At 43.6% G+C, this 23,973-nt stretch overlaps 1 protein-coding gene across 2 annotated transcripts in view; it reads left to right on the top strand.

The window, feature by feature from the left end:
• The window catches only part of COLGALT2 (collagen beta(1-O)galactosyltransferase 2), a 114,812-nt gene that overhangs the window by 9,627 nt on the left and 81,212 nt on the right, over positions 1-23,973 (top strand). Inside the window, exons 1-2 of one of the 2 annotated variants that reach the window (XM_068691110.1) lie at positions 211-440; positions 4,132-4,251. The gene's annotated coding sequence lies outside the window, so the exon portion shown is untranslated. Of the gene's footprint in view, positions 1-210; positions 441-4,131; positions 4,252-23,973 lie in introns of those variants that run through there. The other variant, XM_068691111.1, reaches the window with a different exon arrangement.

Genomic DNA, 23,973 nt, shown 5'->3' with positions numbered 1-23,973 from the left:
TGGCATAGCTCAACCATGGCTTGGGAGCTCAAGCCTGAGCCAAACCAGGGCTCTCAGCAGGTGGTACATGACCCAAGTGAGACTCATCAGGGCAATCAAGGTTCGTTAATGCCCTCTGTGCCCTGCTAATTGCTCCCTCCCACCTGTGGAGAAGCGGAGGACAACTCCCAGGTGTAACTGGACTCCTAAGCTACACACACACCCACTCACACACACAAAATTGTTGGTAGAAAGTAAGGATGGAGTCCCACAAGTAAGAAAAAGTGTGTTTCCCTGTTAAGGAGCTGCCTTATTGGTTCAAAGGATGTTACATAGCAGATGTTACATAGGTAACATCTGCTGCCCTGAAGGTGACTGCAAGCAAGTGGCTTCATCGGGCTGGCTTCTCATTGTGCTCTGCTACAGCCTTCCAGGAGCTCTCAAAGCGGGGAGGTTTGAAGGTAATGTGCTTAATCAGTTTTCTGCTCAGTCTGTGTAGTAACATAGAGTGTTTGTTTGTCATTGCTTCTGTATCTTCATCTTAGTTTTCCTCCTCTGACTTCACTTGAGCCAACAGGAGCAGTGGAAGAAGCTTCCTTATTAATTACAGCTCGTAATTGTGAGCTTGGCAGCTGGTGGATTGGCAAAGATGAAATCATTTGTGTTCCTGTCTGCACAAGACTAAAAGCAATGCAGAGGAGGTAGCTTTAATTAAAACCAACTGCAATAGATCATAAAGCAGTCTTATCAACTCGCAGGCACAGCATGCCGTGCTCCAGAGAGCGCTGGACTGTGGGAAATGGAGATGGCCCACAGCACAAATGGTAATAACTAAGCGTAGGCAAGGAGCTTGGCATTTACTGTAGAGCAAATCTATTAGCCCTGCTTCTTGCTTTCTCTCATGAGAGAGGTCTTTCAGCTTGGCCTACTCCATGATGTTACTGTCAGTACCGTGTGACACAAGGCCATGCTTTTGGGATCATGCTGTGAGGCTCTTCTGTTAGGGCAAACAGACTGGCAGTGTGGCACAGAAAGCTATGACCATTATATGTGGTTAATGGTTCGTGTGAGTCCTGGAGGCTCAGCCACTCCCAGCCTAGTGTGTTTGAGCACGTGGGGTAGGTCTGAAACTCTTTCAAACTCTTGCTGCTTGTGCATTGACCTTGGATATTTGAAGTGGTACACAAATGCTAGTTATAGAGCACAAAGTTTACAGGGGTGCTCTGATTGAACTGAAAGATAGTATCCAATAGTGTAAGGCAGTCCACTGAAATCACTTTTTAAAAAGGTGAGGTATCACATTTTATGCAAAGCTTTAGTCTTTTTATGTGCTTCAGGCTAAGCCAGGTTGAAGGCCTACAGTGCTTCCGGACATGGATTTACATCACTTAGCTCTGACTGGTGCTCAGTGGAGCTCAGACTGGAAGTATGCCTTTGGTTTTCATTAGAGAACTGAATTTGCTGAAAACAGCTAGATATATTATTCATTAATATCTCCTGTAAAAGTCACAGACCAGCTTTTCCTGGACCACATTAAATGAAACAGATTTAAGTGTAGTATGGCTAAGGGGTTGAAAAGCTTGTGTGAAGCTTATGTTAGCTATGCGCAAAGAAACCCATGAAAGTCCCAACCCACAAGAGACTACAGAATTACTAACTTTGCTACCCCCAAGAATTCAAAAATCATGAGTCAGGCCTCAGTCATAACTTTTTTTTTTTTTTTTTTAAATACAGAGAAACCTCAGGGTCTTTATTTGCTTACTGGCTTCTGAACATTGAGTTCTTGTTCTCAAACAGTCAGGCCCTCATAGTTGTGGAAAGAAATCTATTTCTAAATGAAAAGCCAGATTCTCTTGCAATAGCAGCATAATAGAAGCCAATTTTTAACTGCAAGTTTATAACTTTCTTTTTTTTTTTGTGAACTGAACGTGTCTGCAGCCTAATGCTACCACCTAAAATGTTGCTTCTCTGTTTGGACTTGTGCATAATACAGGTCATCAGCACTGACGTTAGGCACTGATAGCGGTTTTTAAAATCTTCCCAAACTGACCTTTCCAAACCAAGGCAAGCACGTCCAAGGGAGGAGCTGCATGGATGTCTCTGAATAATATAATAGAAAAGAAATAACCTCTGAAAAATGTTATTTCTTTCCAGATCTTGCACAAAGCTGTGCCTTCAATAGGAGCAGAACAGCTGCCTCTGCACAGAGTTGTCCTCTGCTTTTTCCATGGGATGACACTAAGTGGTTATTTTAATCCTAGGGCTGAACTGCTGCCAAGCTTTATTTAAAAATATATATAAAGGAAGACAAGCATGCGAGTCATGGGAAACTTCCGGGTACATTTTAGCCATGTTAATAATGCTCCATGTGTTTCCGTTTACAATTCACTCCTCCATTCCCCAAACCTGATACTTCTGACTTTTCCCTATGTTCTGTCACAAGTGTGGTGGCGAACAGCATCTGCAAGCACACTGAATGCAGGAACACAGGGACTGTGCTTTACTAGTGTGTTGAGTGAGGCCTTGGATTAGCTGTAGCAGGGGAAAGCAGGTGCTAGCACACACAGGTTTCAAGACTTCAAATGCAGTGAAAGCTGCTTAACAGAAACCATCCAGGCTTCTGTTCTTCCCTTCACTCTGCAAGGCAACATCAAGAAAAGAAGTGTTTCAAAATTCATCTGTTTCTGTGAGATGCTGCCCTTAAATGTCCTTAATTATGGAAAATTTTGTGTTGCAAAGAGCCTTCTGGAGAAGGTATATTGCACTCATCTAGATGTTGGACCATGTTCATCAGCTGTCGCAGTTGCATTTAGCCATCAAACACTGCTTCAAAGCTGATGTCTTGGAACTTTATGTTGAGGAAACTGCGTGTCTCTAAACTGGCATGAGCTGTGCTTCTTCCTGCTCTCACCAGGGTTTGGTGTTCAGTACTGAGGTGCTGTCAAATACCAGGAGCTGCATTTACCTTCATCCAGAATTACCGCACCTCAACATTCAGCTTTAATGTTCCTTGGTGAGGAGATAGCTTTTGGAGAGTAAAGGGTGAGAGGATCAGGACAGCTGCCATTTTCAGAGCTGGTCTTGGTACTACAGCTCAGGGCTCATGAGAACTCATCAGGGCAGCAGGTTCCCTGCTCTCAAATATTTGTGCAGCTTTTAGGAAGGATTAAGTGAATGTGAGGTGTGACAACAGCAGCATCATTAGACTGTATGGTTGAGAGTAGCTGGGCTGAGAGAAGCATTATTAATGTCTGGAGAAAGCTTTCATTTGGAAAACCAAGAGCTGACTCAAGCAGCTGCAATGACTTTGTGCACTGACCTCCTCTTGTTGCTGACTGTGGGTGTTTGCCATGGCTGAGGATGCTGCCTCAGCTGGGAGATGTTCTCTTCCAGCTCAGGGTGAATGGGAGAAGAGATGGGGAAAGGAGAAGGAGAGGAAAAAACAATCAAACAAAAATGCTCTGTTAGTCTTTCCTGAAGTGCTAAAAAAAAAAAAAAAAAAAAAATTGGATGAAGTTCATGAGGATTCAGGAGATTTGGGCCAAGATACACATCTGGGTGAAAGCTATCCTGGCCTTCATCTGTTGGACTCTTGGATATCCAGAGCTTTTACGCTGCTGCTGTCTGACAGCAGGTTGAGTCATTGACTGTTGAGTCCTAAAAGCACTCTGCCTTCCCTTTCTCACCTCTGTTCCTGTGCCTGGCTGCTTCACAGGTGTTGTCAGGTATTGCCTCTCAAGATGAGCAGGGACGTTTGTGCTGCTTGGGTTCTCTCCAGAGTGTAGTTACAGTTGGTTTGTGACTCAAAGGTAAGGTGTGTTTTTGACTTCTTTCATTTGTGGTTGTTTTTCCTTTTCACCAGCAAAGGAGCCACACTTCTCTCTCTCTCTCTTTTAAGGCAACTTCTCAAACACAGTAGTAATCATTAAGATGGCTTTTAAGGGCTTAAGAAGGCATTAAGTGCTGAGTTTCCTCATTCACCTGTAGTGGATCATCCAGTCAATGTTTGACCTGTGGTGTAACACTTGTAAAGTTCCAGATGCTCCAGAGCTATCTGAAATGGCAATGATCTGTGTATGTGTTTCTCAAGACAAGATCACTCTGATCTCACCTGGGGAGAAACAAAGCATGTGTATCTGTTAACTCTTACAGGAATGAACACTGAAGTTCTGTGGTTTCACATTTGGAAAGAAAATGAAGAGCCAGTGGAAAGAATCTGCCAGAGACATAACCAGGTGCGATGGTACTGGAAGAATTGAAGACTGAGAAGCAGTAAGTGTTTGTGTTCACAAAGACGTTTGCTAGTACATCTTAACCCATTTTTTACCCAGGTTTTGACAATCTGTTAAATATTTCAGCACTGAATACCTCAATACTAGGGGTTAAATGTATAAATACTCGGAAACGTCTGTGCAGACAACTCTTGAGATATCTTGGACAAACCTGTCAGTGTTAGTACACATAATGAACATCAGGTTAAGAGCAAGTTGGAATCCAAAATCACATTGCAGTGGTAACTTCTGTTTCCTTCTGTTTCTCTAAATGAAAAATGTTTTATTATCCAGTGAGAAGGCAGTCGTTTTCCATATGTGCATATCAGTGAGAAACAAAGTTATTTGTTCCCTTGTGATATTACCCTTCTGACATTAAGAAAATGAGATTTGTATTCTTACCCTCTGGTAAAGATTTTATTTCAAAGACCACCTCATTTCAGTGCTGAAAGGCCTTAAATTCTTCCAGCTTCGAATAATAAATTGTGACATCTCTTTATTGGGCTGATGTAGCAAAACATTTCCTATCTCACCTCAACTAGTGAGAAAAATAGCTAATAGTTTTGTGTAATGCAAGGTGCGATCCCAATAAAGCTCTAAAGTTCCTAACTCTCAAGTTGCAAGGCAGATGGTAGAGGTGCCACACTAGTAGAGATCACAGTTAGAGGAGCATTCTGTTGGGGGGATGGAAATCTTGCTGGGATCATGGTCTGCTCCTCTTCTCATCAGGCTTGGTCAATAGTTAGTGTGGGATTCAGAGACAAGGGGTTTGGTGCTACTTTTCTGAGTGGAGTAACGTTTCATTTCTCAGGTTCTGGTAGTCAGCAAGTGATATTGCTTTTATTCGACCTTTTAAAGATACATGTATCTCTGGGTTTGGTGTGTGAAGTGTTCTGTGTACATATATTTTTATTTTCTCTTTGCAAACTCTTTGCGTCTTTGACCTTTGAATGACTGTAAAATGAGTCTATATTTATAAGAGTGCTGGGCCGATGCAAAGACACCTGGGTTTTACTGCCTTTTGTAGGGATCTTCCACAACTTGCTTATTTTGACCTTCCTTTCTCCCTTGGCTTAAACACTTGGTGAACTTTAAAAAAAAAAAAAATGCTGTGGGAGACTCAATAGTACTATAAATTGTGAATGAAAAATGGGAATTACTTAGTGATAATAGATTATTAGCATTGTGCAAATGTCGCCTGCAAACTTTATGTAGGCTATCAAACATACAGAGTACTTGAATCATACACAACCGTTTTTTTATTCCTGAAGAAACTTTAAACGGCTCCTACGATTAATAAACACTCGCTGGCTGCATATGGAGGGGCCATGGAGATTTGCCTGTTTCTTTTTTTTTTTTTTTTAATTTCCTTGGAGGTTATCATATGTGAGGCATGAAGTCCTGAATCAAATATTTCCAGTGATAAACAGCACATTTGTCTAGATGCATTCATGACCCATGTAATAGTGCTATTCTTCTGCTAAAGATAAATGCAGAGTAGGGCAAAGCAATGATATCACATTCCAATTAAGGGCTTTGATAGCACACTGAGAAGGGCAGAGGACAGCATGTTCTGCTGAGCAGGACTTGCTGCGTCCCTGCTCTTGGACTGGGCTGGCATAGCACAGTACAGTGACATGTATTATAAATGTACATAACAGGTCTGCTGGGCTTACTAGTTGTAAACAAGTCTACAAATTAATGTGACGCAAGCTTGTATATCCCTTAAGCAGTTCTTTCATATTGGAAAATATTATATTCCATGTGTGACAGTGTCTTGTGAACCACAGTACCTGACCTCTGCTTGCAGGAGGATGCTGAGCTGTCCTGGGGGCAAAGGCAGCTAGTCCTGATGCTGGCTGGCAATTAACTTTTCAGAAAAATTAGCAAGAGCTTTCGGATCCAGTTGCAAAAATAGATGTTACTTGCATTTGCTCTGAGTAGAGCTAGGAAGATGCCGACACATGCTGAGTATTCACATTATTAGAGCTTCACTTCGCTGGCACAGAAATTTAGAGATGCCTAAAGACAGTCTCAGCTTTATTTCTACCAGCTGGGCACAAGTTATTTCAGAAAGAGCTTGTTTGTATAATGAAACACCTTGCTGCCCTTGTTTGGTGTGAAAACCACGCTGGATGTTCCAGATGCATGGCCCCAGCAACTGTGCCATCCTGGAGGGACTGCCAAACACGTACCACTTCCTATCTCAGCCTCCAAAATTCAGACTGAAGAATTGGTTACAAGTGTTAAAGACACTGATTAGCCCTCCAAAAAAAAAAAAAAAAGTAATGGAGATGCTGAGCAGCACCACTAATTACTAACAGTGGCCTGTTGCAGAAAACCTTACGGATGTCAATACAGACTTTGAAGAACCACTTGAGGTAAATGCTTTATTCTTGATCGCATTCTGTGTCCCTTGTGCGCATTATAGGTAAGGGCTGAGCTTGTTCAGAAGCTCCCAGTGAGTTTTATAGTGTCAGTGTTGTTTAGTAACTCAACAGAAGGTGTATTTGGTGTATGCATGAAGGAGATGCTCTACTTGTAGTATCCTCTTATGAGGCAAATAAATATTTCTCACCCATAAGAAATAAAACGTTAGAGTAACACAGTACTAAAATCTTGATGACCCTAGTGCCTGATTACATTTTCTTCAAATGAACCTTAGCTTACAAAGACTTAGATGGTGAAAGCTACAAAGATGGTGAAGGGCCTAGGGGAGAAGCGGCTAAGGTCACTTGGCCTGTTCAGCCTGGAGAAGAGGAGGCTGAGGGGAGACCCGTGGCCTACAGCTTCCTCACGAGGGAGAGTGGAGGGGCAGGCACCGATCTCTTCTCTTTAGTGACCAGCGATAGGACCTGAGGTGTCAAGCTGTGACAGGGAAGGTTCAGGCTGGATATCAGGAAAAGGCTTTTCACCGAGAGAGTGGTAGCACACTGGAACAGGCTACCCAGGGACACAGTCACACAGCCAGATTGATCTACCCATTTTCCCATCTATGTCCCATGTCTGTACTCATTTACATGACTTCCCCTTGAGAACATTTCCTATGAATATTGTTCATAAATATTTCCAAGAAACCAGCAAACAATTGTTTGGTGCTTTTTTTTTTTTTTTTTTTTTTTTTTTTTTTTTTTTACATTTTCTTGAGAGAGAGTTTCTTCAGCAGGGAACAGTGCTGCTTTTGGCCTTTTCAGCAGGTTTGCGGGAGGGGGTTACTGCATCTGGGTTTGGGCAGTTTGTTTGGATGGCTGTTGATTTTGTTGTTGTTGTTCCCCTCCATTTTTGGCAGTCTGGGCAAGTGGGTGGTTCTCTGTTGTTTTTTTGGTTTGGTTTGTTTTTTTGACCACTTGTGAATTATTTGAACAGGCAGGCTTTTGTGGGAGTGAGATTTATTTACTTATTTATAGTGTGTTTCTTTGTAGGATTTGCTGTATCTGAGGGTACTTTTGTTTTTATTCAGCTTTTGTTATTCTTAATGTCAGGTTGTTCTTGGTAGCTTCCAAGCGTCTTCTGTGGCTGCTATCTTTTGTAGCTCGCTCTTGTCAGACATACAACCTAAAAAAGCCTTGGCCTTTGGTCCTAGTCTGCCCCCTGGTCAGGGAGTGTGGGGCTTCTGTGCGGATGTGTGCTGATCTCAGCTGGGGAGCATGGTTACCACCGACTTCCCTTCTCAGCAGGGCTAGGGTGTGAAAGAGACCAGAAACTGCTTGCACCACATGGTACAATGCAGCAAGAGTGGTGACAAAGCCACATGGATCAGTCCCTGCCCAGCTGGTGCTGGAGGGTTCATCCTCGAGGCTGAGGCTTATTGACTTCTTGAATCGTTTGCCTTTGTTGCTTCTCCACGTGGGCACTGGTGTCACCGCTGAGGGAGGCCTGCAGTGAAACAGGTGACTGCAGAGCCCCATGGCCAACAGTGAAGGATGAGGTTGCTGAAGTAGTATTTATTCTCCTTGATTCTATAAAACTTACAAATACGTATTCTTGTATATAACCTTAATAAATCCAAATAGCAGTCCAGCATGACTTGGAAGAGTCCCTAGAACTTGGGCCAAAGCAGGGTTTTAAAACAAATTTATGAAGGATTGAAAGCAAGAGTGATCATGGGCTCATATGGGTCAGGACCTTGAACTCCATTCCTTCCTTGCAAGCTGGGCTCCTTCTCTTATCCACACTAAGATCTCCCAGCTGGGAACAGACACAGGCTTACCAGGTCTCTGGTATTTATCAAGTCTTTTTTTTTTTCCTGGCAGCCCTAAAATACATTTTTTAAAAACAGTAAAAAATAAGCAGGCAGCTACTTCAACACCTTCACAAAAGGATGTGGAGATATTACAAGCTGATTTCACTTCTGTCTGCTTAAAAAGAGAAAAATAGTTTGCGGTATAAATATGCAATTAAAAATAGCAGCTATTAGAGAGTCTAAAGAAACAAAATAAGAGTGCACTGTGAGGTAGAGCTGATTTCAGAGAAAACCCTCATCGCTTTTGTCTGTGTTTCTAATTTGAAACTCTATGACGTCAGGATCTATTCTCAATAGTTGATGCTTCACTTCCATTTCTGTCACATACGTTAAATGTCATGGGCCAGACTCTGGTGTAAACTGCCCAGTTTTTAATGATTATCAGAAACGTAAGTAGTCTCTAGCCTCAGATCTGTTTCAGACCTTTACTGTGTGTTGATGGTGCAATCCGTATCTGTAAACCTCCATGTGTATGCAGCAGTAAATGCTTTTGCATGAATTGTCTCAGTTGTTCACAAATGAAGGAGAAAAATGTCTGTTACGTGTATAGGTGCCCACGTGCATGTAAAGAGACATCAGCAGATTAGGAAGGTGCTTTCAAGCTGCCCATTCAAGTTAGGCATTTTAGTATTCTAAGAAGTGGTGGAGAGTCTGACAGTCTGACTGCCCAAATATATCTCTGTTGTGACTCAGTGCAAGTAAGCAGATTTATGCCGTGATCTTGCTGCAGTGTTAGAAGATAAAGGCTGGAGGGAAAAGAACAAAGTGATGGAAGAGACCGGTGTACAGAGGCCACATGATTGAGGCTTGTAGAGAACCTTGTAGCAGAGAAACCTCTCTGTAGGAGGGTCTGGAACTGCACCCAGCACAGCTCTCTGAAGAGCAAATCGAAGATGTTCATGGGGACTACATCTTAAACACTAAACTCTGCTCTGCCCATCTGTGTGTCAGTATGGGGCTGTCAGGCTTGTTCAGAGGCACATGGTGCTTGCACAGACACCCTTCCAGGAATCCGAGGTAGCCTTTTTCCTAGTGCCATAACATGAAGTTGGGAAAACTGGAAAAGTTTACACAAAAGTGTAAAAATGAGCACTGCTTTATATAGCTGTGATGGTTCTTTTTGAAAGTGGAGCCAAGCCCTGGAAAGCGGTGATTTTTCTCGCTTTATCCACAAGATTTGTATTGACTGGAGCTGTTCTGTTAAAAAACAGGTATTAAGCTGTGTCTTGGCCAAGCTTGATATATGCAGTTGTGTGTCTACAAAAACTCATTCTCTAGACTTTGGGGGGGATCTGCAGTTTCTCTGGCCACACGTATGCTGATCAATGAGACAGGCTGGGGCTTGCTGGACAATCCTGAAGACAAGTGGTTTTGTGTAGGCCATGTCTGCCACATCAAACTTTCCTTCCTTGTTCTGTTTCCAGCCTTTTTTGCCCCAAACATGGAGACTTTATTCATACTGCCTTCTGGGGTTAGTCCAGGGCTTGTGTGCTCCCAGCAACCAAGTGTTGCTTGGAAGAGTGTTTGCTGGTGCCTGATGAAACCTTACCAAGGAACTCACTAGGACTAAACAGCCCCTGCTGTGACCATATTTCATTAGAACTATGTGGTTTGGTACAGGCTCGGAGCTTCTGGAGCTGCAGCTCCAGTTCTGAAATGTCCTGAAAGCTGTTTTGTATTTTAAGGCACTTTGGTGCATACAGACACTTTTTAAATGGCCTCCCCAGTCTGGTTGCCTTCAGTTGTACTCCAGTTTTCAACACCAGGGCAGTAGAGGTTGCCCTCGTGTTTATCCACCACCTCTGTGTCATGCTTGTCTAGCTGATGTTTCAGAGCACACAAATGCAGAGGTCACCACAACATATTTATTTCCATCAATACTTCCAATGCCACACTTTTGGAGCCAGCCTCTACTTAAGCACCAGTCTGAGTCCTGAGATGTGGCCATTTGGAATGGGCAACAGCAAAGAAAGATTTCAAGCCTTTGCAATCATAAACTAGGTTGGCAGACATCTAATTCCTTGTGCCCACAATCAGCTGCAGTCACAAAACTGGAGTGCTTTGAAAACAGAGTTCATTTCCTCCCTGCTCTCCATTATTTTTGACACATTCAAGTTATATTTCTGGTCTTTTTTTGACGTGTTCATAGTACAAACCAGAGGTTTGACGGCTGGCTAGAAAAGCAGCAGCAGCAGCAGTAAAGCTTTGTCTTGAGGAGTGCTTACCTCTCAGGGATCAAAGCTCAGTGCAAAGCATGAAGGTGCCCAGACTTCTTAATTGCAGTAAGCAATTATACTGGGCACAGATCAGGATCTTGTGCTCCTGACATGTTGCTTCGTCTCTGTGGCAGTCTTGAATTGCTGTTGTCAGACTTATGTCTAGACACTTTTTATTTTTTTTTGGCATTATTAGATGTGCACTCAGATGCTTTCTAACAATAATGTTCAATGTGTGCTTCAGGTACTTGGCTGTATAGCAATGACCCTGGCCATGTGTATAAATAACTTCACACACAAGTGGTTGTGTGGGAGTGGAAACAGACAGTCTGGGTCCCTCTTTAGCTGGGAAAATCCTGCGTGAATTTTCCTTAGCTCCAAGTTGCACAACTCATTGCTCTGAGAGAGGAGGAAAGCAAGCAAAAAATTATGTAGAGTTTAAAAGGGATTAGGCTTTGGAGTGCAGTTGGCTTCTCAAAGAGCTATTTCAGTGTACCCATCCCCTGTGCTGTGGGCAAATGAGTGCTGACTCAACCCTCAGAGCAGCCCATGTGTCTATGTCTGTTATCATCATGTCATCTTAACTTCTTCTGCTTGTCCATCGGTGATACGGCAATCTCCTTGGGGCAGGGAGCGCGCTTTGTCTGGAGTGCCCTGGATCAAACAATCCGATTTGTTTTGCTGGCATAGCTGTAACATAAGTGGATAAAATAAGTAATTCACCCAGAAGAGTTTAATTACCCTGAACACCCTCTTCATTGCTCTTGGAGGATTTTTGGCTTCCACAGCTCATGGCGGATGAAGCTGTGGCTCAGGAGAACAGCTCTACCAACAGATCGTGTGTCTGGGCTGAAGTAAGCACCTGCAGCAGTGCTGAGTTCCACTGCTGCTCCTCACCATCAGGAGGACTGCAGGTACCTTCCTGCATGCTCCTGGAAGGGAAAAAGAGCATAAGAAATGCTATTGTGGACAGAAAGGACAAACAAGCATCAAACTGCTCACTGCGATATTCCTGTCTGCCAACAGAGCCAGTGTGAACTGCCAGTGCTCACTGGCCTGCAGCTGCAAATCTTTGTGGGTACTGACAATGCAATGCTGGAGCTTCTTCGGTACATGCAGAGCAGACATGGGAACGAAGTATCCTGACATGCTCCTGTTTCCCTTCTGATTGTCCTTGTTTCTCCCTGTAGGGTGGTCAGTCTTTAAAAACAAATGTAGGAGGAAGGCCCTCCAGGCTGGGTCGTGCCGTGTGACCCCATGCATGGGTGATGACCCTGCGATCCTGCTGGGGAGCTGGGAACCAGCTAGTTCCCAGGGCTGCAGTCTGGGTGGGGGTGATGGAAGACAGTACAAGCCCTGTGCCCTGAGTAAGCCCTAAGGCAGCGCTCTGACTAAGCTTACTAACATGCTGGGATGGACCCAGTTAAACCAGGAAATCTGGGCAAGTCAGTGATTCCTCCCATCACACTGCACTTGAGCCTTGTCCTTTGCTGTGAGCTCCCGGGGACTTCACTCCTAGCCTTGGGGGATTTATTATCCTTCTTAGAAGAAGTGTATGTATCTCCTGTTATCCTCTCCTCTAGAGGCTTATGCTTTAATTGGCCATGAGATGGCCTTGGGAGGCTTTTCTTAACATAGTTCAGGAAGCAGTTGAGAGGAACTGAATTTTTATTCAGAGCAGTGCCCTGCCTTCTGCATGGCATCGGATCAGCAAGCATGAAGAGACAGTGCAGTCTGAGGAATGTCAGATGTCTGGAAAGGAGGGTCCAGTTCTTGGCACTGCTGCCCATTTGCATTTTGGTAGAGGCCTCCTGGGTCTCTGCTTCACAGTAAAATGCAGAAATACCCCATCTACAGATGGAGGGTACTTTAATGATGATGAAGACAGCAGTAAATATTTTGGGGATTTTTTCTGTATGTTTGCCTTTTTTAAGCAATAGTTAGCTGTGTCCCGCAGCTCTTTGTGAACTGGGAACCAGGCCATGCAGTCCTTGCTCTTTTGAGAGATGATCAAGGTAACTGGAATTTACGTACTTGAGTCAGAGTGAGTTAGGAGGTTGGAAGATTTCCTGTTGGAGTAAGAGAGGAGGAAGAATTTGGTTTCTCTCCCACTTCCAAAAAACGACAGGGAAAATGTACCTATTTTAGCACTTAGGGTTAAATTTCAGACTGAATGCTGAAAGGGCTGAGCTCCAGATAATGCTGCCCTGTGGGGAGCAATTGGTTTGCGGTGGAGTCCTTCTTTGAAAGACTTCAGTGTTGTGAAGTTGGTCAAATCCTGCTTCCTTGCCATGCAGCTGAGAGCTGTGAGGAGGGTGTTGCTCAGGTTCCCATACTCACACACTCCCTGATGCTACTTGCTCCAAGATCACTCAGAATTTTCCACTAATTATTCACAATTCCCATGCTCTGCATCTCCCAGGCCTTTAGCTGAAAGCACAGCAACATCTCCTGGAACCGGGTGGCTATTGCAAGTTCAGTTGTCAAAGTGCCGTCCTTAAACACTGAGCAGAGATAATCGCTCAGTTCCAGAGACTCCAGATTTGCTCCCGTTGTGCAGGCACCAGGGATGGCATGTGGCACAGGGGTAGCATGTCCAGCACATCTCCTCACCTTCATGAGGATGAGGAGGGAACCAGCTATCACAAACTGTTTATTATTCAGATGTCACTCAGAAATTTTATCGCATCTAGTGATGCAGGTCACCATGTTATACCAGTGCTCATTATTTAGAGGGAAACTGAGGAGAGAGAACTGGAGAACAGGACTGTTGATGCCATAATGAAGGAGGTAGGAGGGATTCACCCCAGAAACAAGTACAGGAGCTGCCAAATGTTTGAATTTTACTGCTAAGAAGCTGGTCTCCTGTGAAGGAAAGCTACCAGGACCATCAGTATCCTTTAAAATCTGAACAAAAAAAACTCCTACAAGAGGTTCTCTGCTCAGAAGTAAAGCTAACTCCTGTCCTTGTTGACCTCAATTGTAAGATCAGGTAGAACTGGAGAAAGAGACATGCAAAAGGGGAACAATTGTCTCCTTCAAGGCCTCTCATAAGAGAGCATCAGCAGCGAGGTTGGGTGGGACTGGTCTTGTAACTACATCTTCACTGATTCCAGAGGCTGCGCTCCATGGGACACCACGTAGGTGCATACGCTATCTTGGAGCAGAGCTGAGATGGATTGCAGCCTAAGCCCACATGCAGGCTTCCTCCCTTTTCCTTACAGAAAAATGTGGGAAATGTTGCTCACATGGCAGAGAGGAAACTGGAAGTCCAGCTTTGCTGTATGAGACCCGCATACTGCAGGGAGGGCACTGGCTGAGAATGGTGGGGCACTTTGAGGTGGGCTCTGGCTTAGGAAGAAGGATTTTTCCCTTTGCATGGTGTGTCTGTTCTTTTGCAACATCTGTTGACATGGCAAGCATCTGTTTCCCAGCATGGCTAGTCAGTGCCTGACACAAGTTCAAGCCTTTGTTTATTCTTTACATGGTATGGCTTCACCCATCATATGCTGCCCACTGGTGATTTTAGGTGCAGAAAATGGTTCAACTAATCCATTGACAATGCTCACTTTTTCCTCTACCCTGACCTCATTAGAGAAGCTGCATTGGGTGTGACAGCTCTTTTTGAAGATGTATATATAAAAGAACAACGACAAGAAAAACAAACCCTTACACGAAACTGGAAACTTCCCCCCATTGAATCAGACCAGCACTCCCCCTGCTCTAAAATCCTTTTGGCTGCAGTGACTGAGATGAAGTATCTCCAGATTAGAGGCGCACAGGAGTTCCCACCAACCCCAAGCACAAATAGGGGATAAGTGAATTTCTGAATATCTTTATAGGACTTTTTGCCATTTAGGTGCAGTTTTGTAGGACAATGCGGCCAGCCCATAGGAGAGAGGAATGACAGCCTTTTGTGAGACCGCAGGCTGAGGTGGTTCAAGTGGCTGATCCAATCTGGGGTTTTTTGGTGAACTTGTGGCAAAGTTGTTCAGGCTGTGCTGTTTGCATGATGGGATTCATCATGCTGTGAGTGAGCAAAGACTATTCCAATGTTGCATTTGAAGGATTGGGGAAAAAAAGTCACTTCCTATTGTTTTGTTTCTACCCTTCTTTTCTTCCTTAAATAGAGAAAAAGACAATACAAACAAAATGTTATTAGCAGAAATTTTTATTTTTTCTTCTGAAATTCCAGGAAACACATCAGAAAGGCAATGATGAGGCACAGGTAAGGCAGCTCAAAGCTTCAGGATTTCATAGTGCAAGTTTCTTGCTGCTTCTGTGCCTGCTGTGCCCTGGTAAAGGAAAAAGAAGGGCTATGTATTATTTAAATAAAGCTGTGCTTTTTGGGAGAGGATATATTTCCCCTTGTTCTAACAATTAGCCAACAGGATCACGTTGCAGAAAAATATAAGAACTGGGATGGGGAGAGAGCATGGATGTGAATGTAGATTTCTCGTCTGGTGCAATACAAAGACTGCTTGTACTACAGCAAGCCCAGCAGCATTAGCAGCCAGATTATTTGTTTAATTTTAACTGCTGTCCTTGTTACATCTTGACTTGCTAATTAGTATTTTAAGTACATGTGGAATAGTTTGGACGCATTCCTTCAGCTTTCACACACATCTCTATTGCTGTTCCTTCTTCCTGCCCTGTGTGATCATCTAAGTAACATCATTTCTGCTTCCAGATGGGTTGAATTCTTTAAAAAGGGAGGAAAGCCCAAACATCTCTGCTTATCCATCCATGGAGCACTCTTATTTACATGAGAATAGATCAGGCTGTGCAGCAGCACTCCCTAAAGGCGGGGGAGAAGGGTACCTATGCTCACAAAGAAGAATAAAGGAGGCACAAATGTAGATGAGCTGCGTTTTTCTCCTGCATCTACTCTGAGTTTTCACATCCTATTTGCAACATGCAAACTGCTCTGCACAGATGAGGTGTGGAAGTAGTGGGTCAGTAACACCACTGGCAACTTCAGGCAGCCAGATTTCACCGAACAATTGCTTTGGTGACATACACCACAATTAGTAAAACATCTGTAGAGAAGGGTGTCCTAAATGACTGGATTTTAAGAATAGGCATGGATTTCTAAATGGACACAGCATCACTTCCAGTGATGATGATGACCAGTGTGTTATAATGTGACACACCGCTAATCAGATGCAGCAGTAATGTTAGCAGGCATGGGTACAGTGATAAGAGCACCTGATTGACCTGAACATTAGTTGAGGAATTTGTTGAAATGCTCCTGCAAGCAGAGGAACTCCGTGTTACACTGTCAGGGAACCTTAAATTACACTTTTTATAGAAGTAATATCAAGCAGTTATGCAAATGACCAAAATAAACCAACTTAGTTTACAGATCTCCTTTTAGTTTCTTGAAATGTACCTTCCTGTAAGGATGCAGGTAGTAACTACTAAAAGCCATTTTCAGTAGTGACAGTTTTCAGAGCATGGAGTCACCCTGGTTGCTATTTATTGATAATGTTTGGAAGGTTCTGCACACTTAAGAATAAATACATTTCTGTACATGCGCAATTCTGGAGGCACTTCCCAAACGTTTTGTGAGAACAAAAAGCCCTTTTCCTGACTGTTTACAGATGACTTGCAAAGAATAAGCAAGAGGTTTGAGCATGGCTGAACAGAACAGCTGCCGAGAATTCAGATCACAAACCCTGCTTTTTCCACAAGCTCTGCTTTGAAAGATACGGAAATGAGGCATGTTCCAAGCTAATGCTGCCCATCAAAGCAGTGGTGAGAAGGAAACCTTGTCTAATTTCCATTCTCCTGACTTGCTCTTTGAAAGTTCATTCTTTAAGCGTTATCATTTCTGAAAGCTTTTTAGTGTTTAGGTTCCAGCCGTGATCTCATGGGCTTTGGTGAGGTTTTTTTGAGCTGAAAGGAGGTTGTAATTAAATGTAGATGCACACTTGCATCTGTATGCTGTGTGCACTGGGACATATCAATCCATATGATGAATAATACACATATCACCACCTTTGATTTTCACAGAATTGATTTTCATCTCTTGCATATCCTCAGTGGGGCACAATCTGACTTTACAAATTTTCTAGGCTCTCAAAATGTATAATCTGTATTTGTAAAGTACTGTGCTGAAGAACACAAATTTCCTTCAAAGCCAGCCTGGCCTCAAATCCTTGTGTTGCCACCATCTGCATTTGAAAGAGCTGAAAACAAAATCACCTGTAAGGTGTCATGTACATCCCCAGTCATCGCAGTTAATGAGATAATGCTCAATGCCATTGGGGAGCTTTCTTATCTGGCACCAGAAAAAGATATATTAAATCACAGAAACATTACACTTCAATATCAGAAGTGGGTTTTTGTAAGTTTATTTTACTTTTCCTTGATTCTCAACGAATTGGGAATCTCTGAAGTCCTATTCAGAAGCTGTTTGGGACGTTTCTTTCTTTGCAGGTGGTTTTACTGAACCCTTGTGAATACTTGGCTCAGACTTTACAGCATGCAAACTAAGTACTCAAATGCTATGTAAAACAAAACAAAACAAATTCAAAGTAAAAATGCACACTTCTTATGGAGGTGTTTCTCCACAGCTGGTGTAGCATATGTGAAAGCCCCAAGTGGTGCTACAAAGCTTTTGCAGGGCTCATTAGACTTGACCTACTTCTCTGTTGTGTTTTCAACTTGTGGATAGAAGCACCTTCAAACTCATGTTAACAACAGTGTGGTAGGGATGTCTTCCCACTTCTGAAACATAGTTTTGGCCTGTTCCAGCTTCATCTTTGCTATAGAGGCAAAGTCACCCTGAAGTAAGGGTGAATCAAAGGTGACTGCTTTCTCTAAAACATGTTTGTGCATCAATCTCTATCATAACATAAATATCATTTATTTTTTTCACTGTAGCTTGCTCAGAGTTCCCACTGGAATGTCTACTAGAGGAAAAAAATGGACAAGTGGCAGTTGTACCCTACTGCCATGATGTAACAGGGAAGCGGACTAATGAAAATCTTAAATTTGCATTCTTTTTTTTTCTTAAAATTTTATTTTTAAATAACAGTATTGGCATTTTATGTTAACTTCTAGCTCCATCCATGAACTTCTCAGGGTAGGAGAGCTGACTAAATTTGGTCCAAACTGATGTCACTTGCGAATGGGTGACACATTGAAAAGGGAGATCTGAGGGGCAGATCCAAGGGGTGTTGCTCTACCTTTTGAGGACAACTTTGGGAATGCATCTCTTTTTCTGGTCCTAGCGCAGTAAATAACCAAGAAGTAGGCTGTTATGAAGACCAAAAGAAGCAGAGGAATATGTCAGCTTGAGACAGATCCTTCTAGACTGACAGGTCAAGTAGTGTTGAAATGGGAACCATGGGAAAACCATGGGAACTCATCAGGCCAAACTCATGTTGTTTGTGGGTAGAATTAACTGGAATGCAGGTAGACAAAACTTTTGTCATTGATGTTGTTTCATCTGGGGACTTCTCTGTAATTCAGTACAAGAAAAGGGAGTATATCTGACCTGAAAAGCTGCCAGGGCTTCTATCTATTTTCTTGGAGTAAAACTGCTGTTTGTTCCGCTGCCTCCAGGGAGTCTGTGCTGTAATGCACACTGCTGTGTGTCTGCTGCCTACACATGGCCACCCTTTTAGATTTCTCCATGAAGGTATGCAGTATGCAGTGTGTGATTTTTGAGCTGACAGAGGATGGTTGCGCTAGACTGAACCAAACCTGTTCATGTGGTGTAAACTCATGTCATCCACTCTTTGGATCAAAGGACTGATTGCAAAAGTGCATAATAATGAATTAATGGAGACCTAAGGGGACTTGGAAGCCATCTGCTTGACAGCAGAGGTCTGCTAGCCTGTTTTTCTGTCAGACCTTATTACATGGTCACGTCTAAGTCTGAGGGATGACAAACTGGATTAGCATGTCCAAGTTAGACAACGATGAAACCAAACATATTTTATCAGCTAAGTATCCCCTTTTGGAGCCATTCCCATGCTGATGGCTGCAATCCAGTAATGGCATCCCAGAGTTGAGAAAGTTACTTGCCAGTTTGAGCTCTTATGCTGAGATTGTCGTCTCTCCTGGGCTTCTTCTCACCACCTTGCAGTTCACAAGCTATACAGCTGGAGATAAGCAGCTCAAAGTGCTTTAGGGCTCCTTTATTACCAAACATGAAGACAAATAATTCATAATACACCACATTGCATTAACCAGCAAAGGTTGTAAAGGCTACTGAAGATGCTTTATAGGCTTGAAATACTGTTGGGATGATTTTGAGTTCCCTGCTAAGTGCCTATTACATTCATGCTCCCTCTGAAGTCAATATGAGCTGACCTGTTATAGTATAAGATTTTTCTTATATTTGTCTCAGATTAACCTTAAGTGTGTGTGTATATATATATAACACCTATGCACAGAGTGTTGATTTTGACATATGAATACTTAGTCTTGGTAAACAGGCAGCACTGCAGATTTATAACAGGATCTGAACTGCCCTGCTGTGTGTGCTGGTGGTACCTCCCAGACCTGCTGGTTTTACAGGAAACCTTTTACAGGGAAAAGGATACATGAGGTGAAACCTTGCAAGCCACCACAGAGGCAGCCAGGTTTAATTAGGAGAGTATCGAGAGGTATTGGAAACTGCATATTCACTATTAATATGGAGGGATTCCCACCTCATGCAGTTGTGCAAGCCTGGTGGGCCACCCTGGCCTGTTTTGCCATGACCTTATCTCCATGCTGAACATATATTTCCTTCTCACCTTTGTGGGGCTTTGAGGGGATGTTGCAATACATAGAGGTCTTTCTAGCCATTGCCCCTTTCACAGTGCTGCCTGCAACGTTGTCAGTGCTCAGTAGCCTCTTTTGCTGGCCAGAACTATCATGTTCTTCTGGTCTTTTGTGTTTGTAAGTGCTTTTCAGCTGGGACTATCATTCCTCTGTTCAGATAGGTAAGACCATGTTTGAGCACCCCTAATAGGTGTGTGTCAATTGAAAGTGTAACCATGCAAGCATTCATGCAAGTACCTGCAAAACACAGCTTGGAAGTTCATGCTTGGTCTGTAGTGTCTTGGTGGGCAAAGTGGGTGGTGGCACACCTGACACGGAGCCCTTTGCTCTCAGTGAGACATGGCCTTTCCTAGCCCAGCCTTGCTTTGCCAACCAGTCTTCCCCAGGATTTATAGGAGTTGCAGACAAAGAACCAGGATCCTTGTCCTGATCCCTCTGTGCAGTTGGTGTTTTTGAAGTGATCCAGACCTAAACAAGGAAATCCCGTGCTGCCAGAGAGCATGCTCTCCCAAAGAATTGCATCAGCAGGACCAAGAAATGGCAGTGAGTGAGTGAGGGAAAGGACAGTATGACCTAGATCTGCTGGTAGTTCATAAAACAGATACGTTCCCACTCCAGGCTGGTGTATCACCTAGATGAGTTGTGTTGGAGCTTGAATTAGTTCATTGCCAATCAGCATCTGTTAATAAACACAATGGTAAATGCAGGTGAAGACCCCAAACTGACTAGTTTTTTTGAGTCCAAAAGTGAGCCACCATTCAAGAAGACAAGGTTGTGTAAAGAAAGATTGACTGTCAGTTAAGTTGATGTCTCTGTTTGCTGGCCATTCCCTGCTGATAACTGGACTGATTCAGCTCATTTGCAACCACCTACATCTGCGCTAACACCAGCAACATGCTCTCCATTCTCCACAAAGTGGCCCAAGCAGATGAGGTTTCAAACCTTGCCCTGAATAATTTGGTGTAGGTCAGTGAAAGGCCAGCATCTGCAGGTCTATGAATAGAGAGTGGAAGCATGAGGTCTCAAACACGTTTGCATTTGTTAATGTGATCTCTCCACCAACCGTCGCCAAGTCTTGTGTTTCTGCTGCAACCTGAAGTCTATTTGCAGGTATGTGAGCTATGACACAAGTAATTTGCTGCAGGCTGCCATGTCCGATTCTGATTCCCAGTCCTGTATATGTGATGCCAGCATATCCCTGTGTGCTGGCAGCCGCGGGGATGGAAACGCTGTGTGTATTACAAAGCTGAATTTGACTCTTGACTCAAGGACTCACATCGTCCCCCACCACTGGCACAGATATGCTGATACCATGCTGTGAAGAGAAAATCATCCAGGAGATGTCAGTCACTTGGTGTGATAGTGCTTCTTGGTACTGCTATCCATAGTGCCTCAGCTCAGATCAAACATCACAGAAGATGCATTTCCACACACTTGATCAATCAGACTTGTTCCAGCACTGCCAATAATAGGATTTTTTCTAGACAGAACTGACATTATAAATGAATTGTTGGTTAACTGGCTGCTTTCTGAACATCGATCCTATCGCTACATCCTTAAGCAGCTGTGTCCAAACGTAAGCTAAACAGGAGTAAAATTATGACCCAATTTGGATGCAGAGACAGACTTTCAATCCTGTCAAGAGTTTGAGGGTTTCATGAGTAATGAAAAAATAGCTTGCCTGCTTGAGTGAGTTTATGCGGGCTGTTCATCAGCACCGTAGGCAGAAGCATGAGCACTCATGTTTGCAGTGGCCAGGAACTCTGGAGCAGCTCAAGACAATCTCTCCTTTCAGAGCTGTATAAACCCATCTTACAGGGAACTTCTTGCTGAACTCAGAGAGATGAGAATGCGCCTGAGCATTTGCCCCATTTTCCACAGGCAATACTGGCTTGGTCAAGTCCTCACTCTGAATCTACGGCAGGTGTGGGGACCTGCTCCAGTGAGACGGAGCCAAAAAATGCCTAGACAACATGGCTCTCTAAGGGCACTGTGAATTTTGGCACATGTCAGTGGCTGCTCATCCTTCTCAGCTACCCAGTCCTTCATTCTGAACTTGCAGCAGCTCCAAAGGGTTTGTAGGTCCAGGGACTTGGTTAGACAAATGCTTTTCTCCAGCTGAAAAAGAAAAAAACAACTTACACAGCAAAATCTGTCGGCAAGCCACTGAGCAGCCTTAATGAAACAGGAGATATTCAGATGTACTTTTCTTTTGCGTATTAAAAGTCTGCTTTTGATATAAATAACCCCTCTCTCTCATCTCTACCTGCGTGTTTCTATGCGTACCCACACAGAGATATATACATGAATATAGGTCTATTTATTCCTAAAATTTAAAACTGTTTTAAAAGCACATGATAAGTAAGTACTCCTTCATGGGCTCATACCAATGGCTGGAAAAGCAGGTCTGCTCCCACTAGCATGGCTGTGAACTTCAAAATGTGTAATGTCGCTGGGGCTGGGGCTGTTGCATAGTCCCACTACATAGGTACTTTCATGCACCTGGGACCACCTGCTCTGGCCTAATTTTGACAGAGGGTGAGCTGCCTGTATGGGGGCGGACTGGTCCAACCCTGAAAACCAGCCTGCTTGTAGGGAATGGTGCTGGCGGGGAAAAGGGCTTGTGAGAGCCTGGTGCTGGTATTAGCAATGAGAAATGCATCTCCTGAGCTGTGGGAGCAATTGTGCAGGAAGACAGAAAAGTTTCAGATGCGACCTTGTTACCTTCTAGTTTATCATCTTCATTGTTTTTGTTTTGTTTTGTTAATTACATTTTAGAGATGCAATGCCATACTCAGGACCTATTCTGACACAAACTGGGTTATGAGCAGAGCCTGTAGGCATCCCTGGGGACAGCCAGAGACTTACTCATCTCTTGTAAATGGTCACAGTTTTCTTTTCCTGCAGAGCTGCATGTATTTAGCTGAGCAACTTCTCTTGCTGTTTTGTGCATCTTCCTACTTGATCTCTCAGATGGCAAGCAAGGGATGAGTAGTTCTTGGATCTATACATCTCTAAGCTACCCTACCCAAGTCACAGTTCCTTGGGAGCTGAGAAGTGGGAGAATAATATTCCTACTACAAGGGTACGTGCCCAGAGCACCAGCCCTTTAATTATGGAAGGAACTAGAGCCAGCTTCCTCCTGCCTTTTCAGATAACTGGTTTCACTGAGCTTATAGGAGATTACAGCAAAAAAAATTTGGCACCTGGCTCCTTTGGCATGAAGGGGCTTTTTTGCCCACGCAGAAAAATGGAAATTTGTGCGTATTCAAGGATCCACCCAAGTGGATCCAGTTGCTATGTCAGCAGATTAATGCCTACAAAAGAGCAGCAAATACTGGGCAGGAATTTAGCATCCCATCTCCCATGCCTGTGAGCTGAATCCTAAAGACATTTATTTGTCCTCTTCATCCCATGTGGGGAAAGTCTGCCTGAGCCCACTCCCCTGCAGGTCCTGCGGCTTTCAGAGCTGGGAAGGCAGCAAGCAAGCCTTCCCCGGAGCCGGGTGCTGCTGCAGGCTGTTCCTCTGAAGAACAAGCCAGCTGTATGTGTGAGGGAGCGATACCTGTGCCGTGACAAATTGCAGAAACCATACAAAATTCATTGCGCTCTATAGCACTGACTTGGCAGCCTCAGAATAGCTTTCACTGTCTGGTAATTAGGCAAAACACGACCTTGTTTTCCTCCGTTGCAGTCTTGTAGTGGCTGGTGCAGTCTAAGCGAGGGGATGCTGGAGGGGAAGCAGGGAGCTCTTGCGCCCAAATGGTTTCATATCCAGAGGGCTGAATTCAGCTGAGGAGAAATCAGATCTGTAAAAAGCGTCGTTCAAATTCCAGTGGATACTGTGAATCGTTGTGCTTATGGCTCTTGTGCAGAATTTGTCTTCAGAGGCTTTGGGAGAAGAAATGCCAATACCAGAAGCTTGGGTGGAGGCTTTGGAAGTTGTCTCAGTGTTGGCCTAATGCTGCTAATTGCAGTAAATGCTAAAACTAATGCAGACTTCAAGGGGAGCTGCTACCCCAAGGGTAAATTTTGGAGATAAGTAGGGTGCTTGCTCCAGATCTGTTTACATGGAGGGAAGACTTCATAGCTGTGTATTTACTGTGACTGCGCAGGAGGGAGAGTGACGTCTGAAGAAACATACGCAAGCTTTCTTCTCCGAAGATAAAATTGGATGAAGACAAAAATGACCTAAATAAATATTGGAAGATCATAGGAAACTATTCCTTGGAGGCAGAGAGGAGGAATATATACATGTAGATAAGGGTTGCCTGCAAAAGTTGAGTGTTGTTCTTTGGGGAATTTCAGTGCATCAAAGGAGCCTGGTACCAGTCCTGGAATAACATCAGAAGAAATGTTTTCTGAAGAAAAGAAGTAAGAGGGGGTGAAAGACATTTATTTGGGTGGAGAAGGTACTCCAGTATTATATTTTGAGGCTTCTCCATGTTTTACTCACCAAGCTCAAATAAAGCAGGGTTTCTTT

This window comes from Anas acuta, chromosome 8 (assembly GCF_963932015.1).
Source record: "Anas acuta chromosome 8, bAnaAcu1.1, whole genome shotgun sequence".
Lineage (NCBI taxonomy): Eukaryota > Metazoa > Chordata > Aves > Anseriformes > Anatidae > Anas > Anas acuta.
This window is presented reverse-complemented; position numbering and strand designations above follow the sequence as displayed.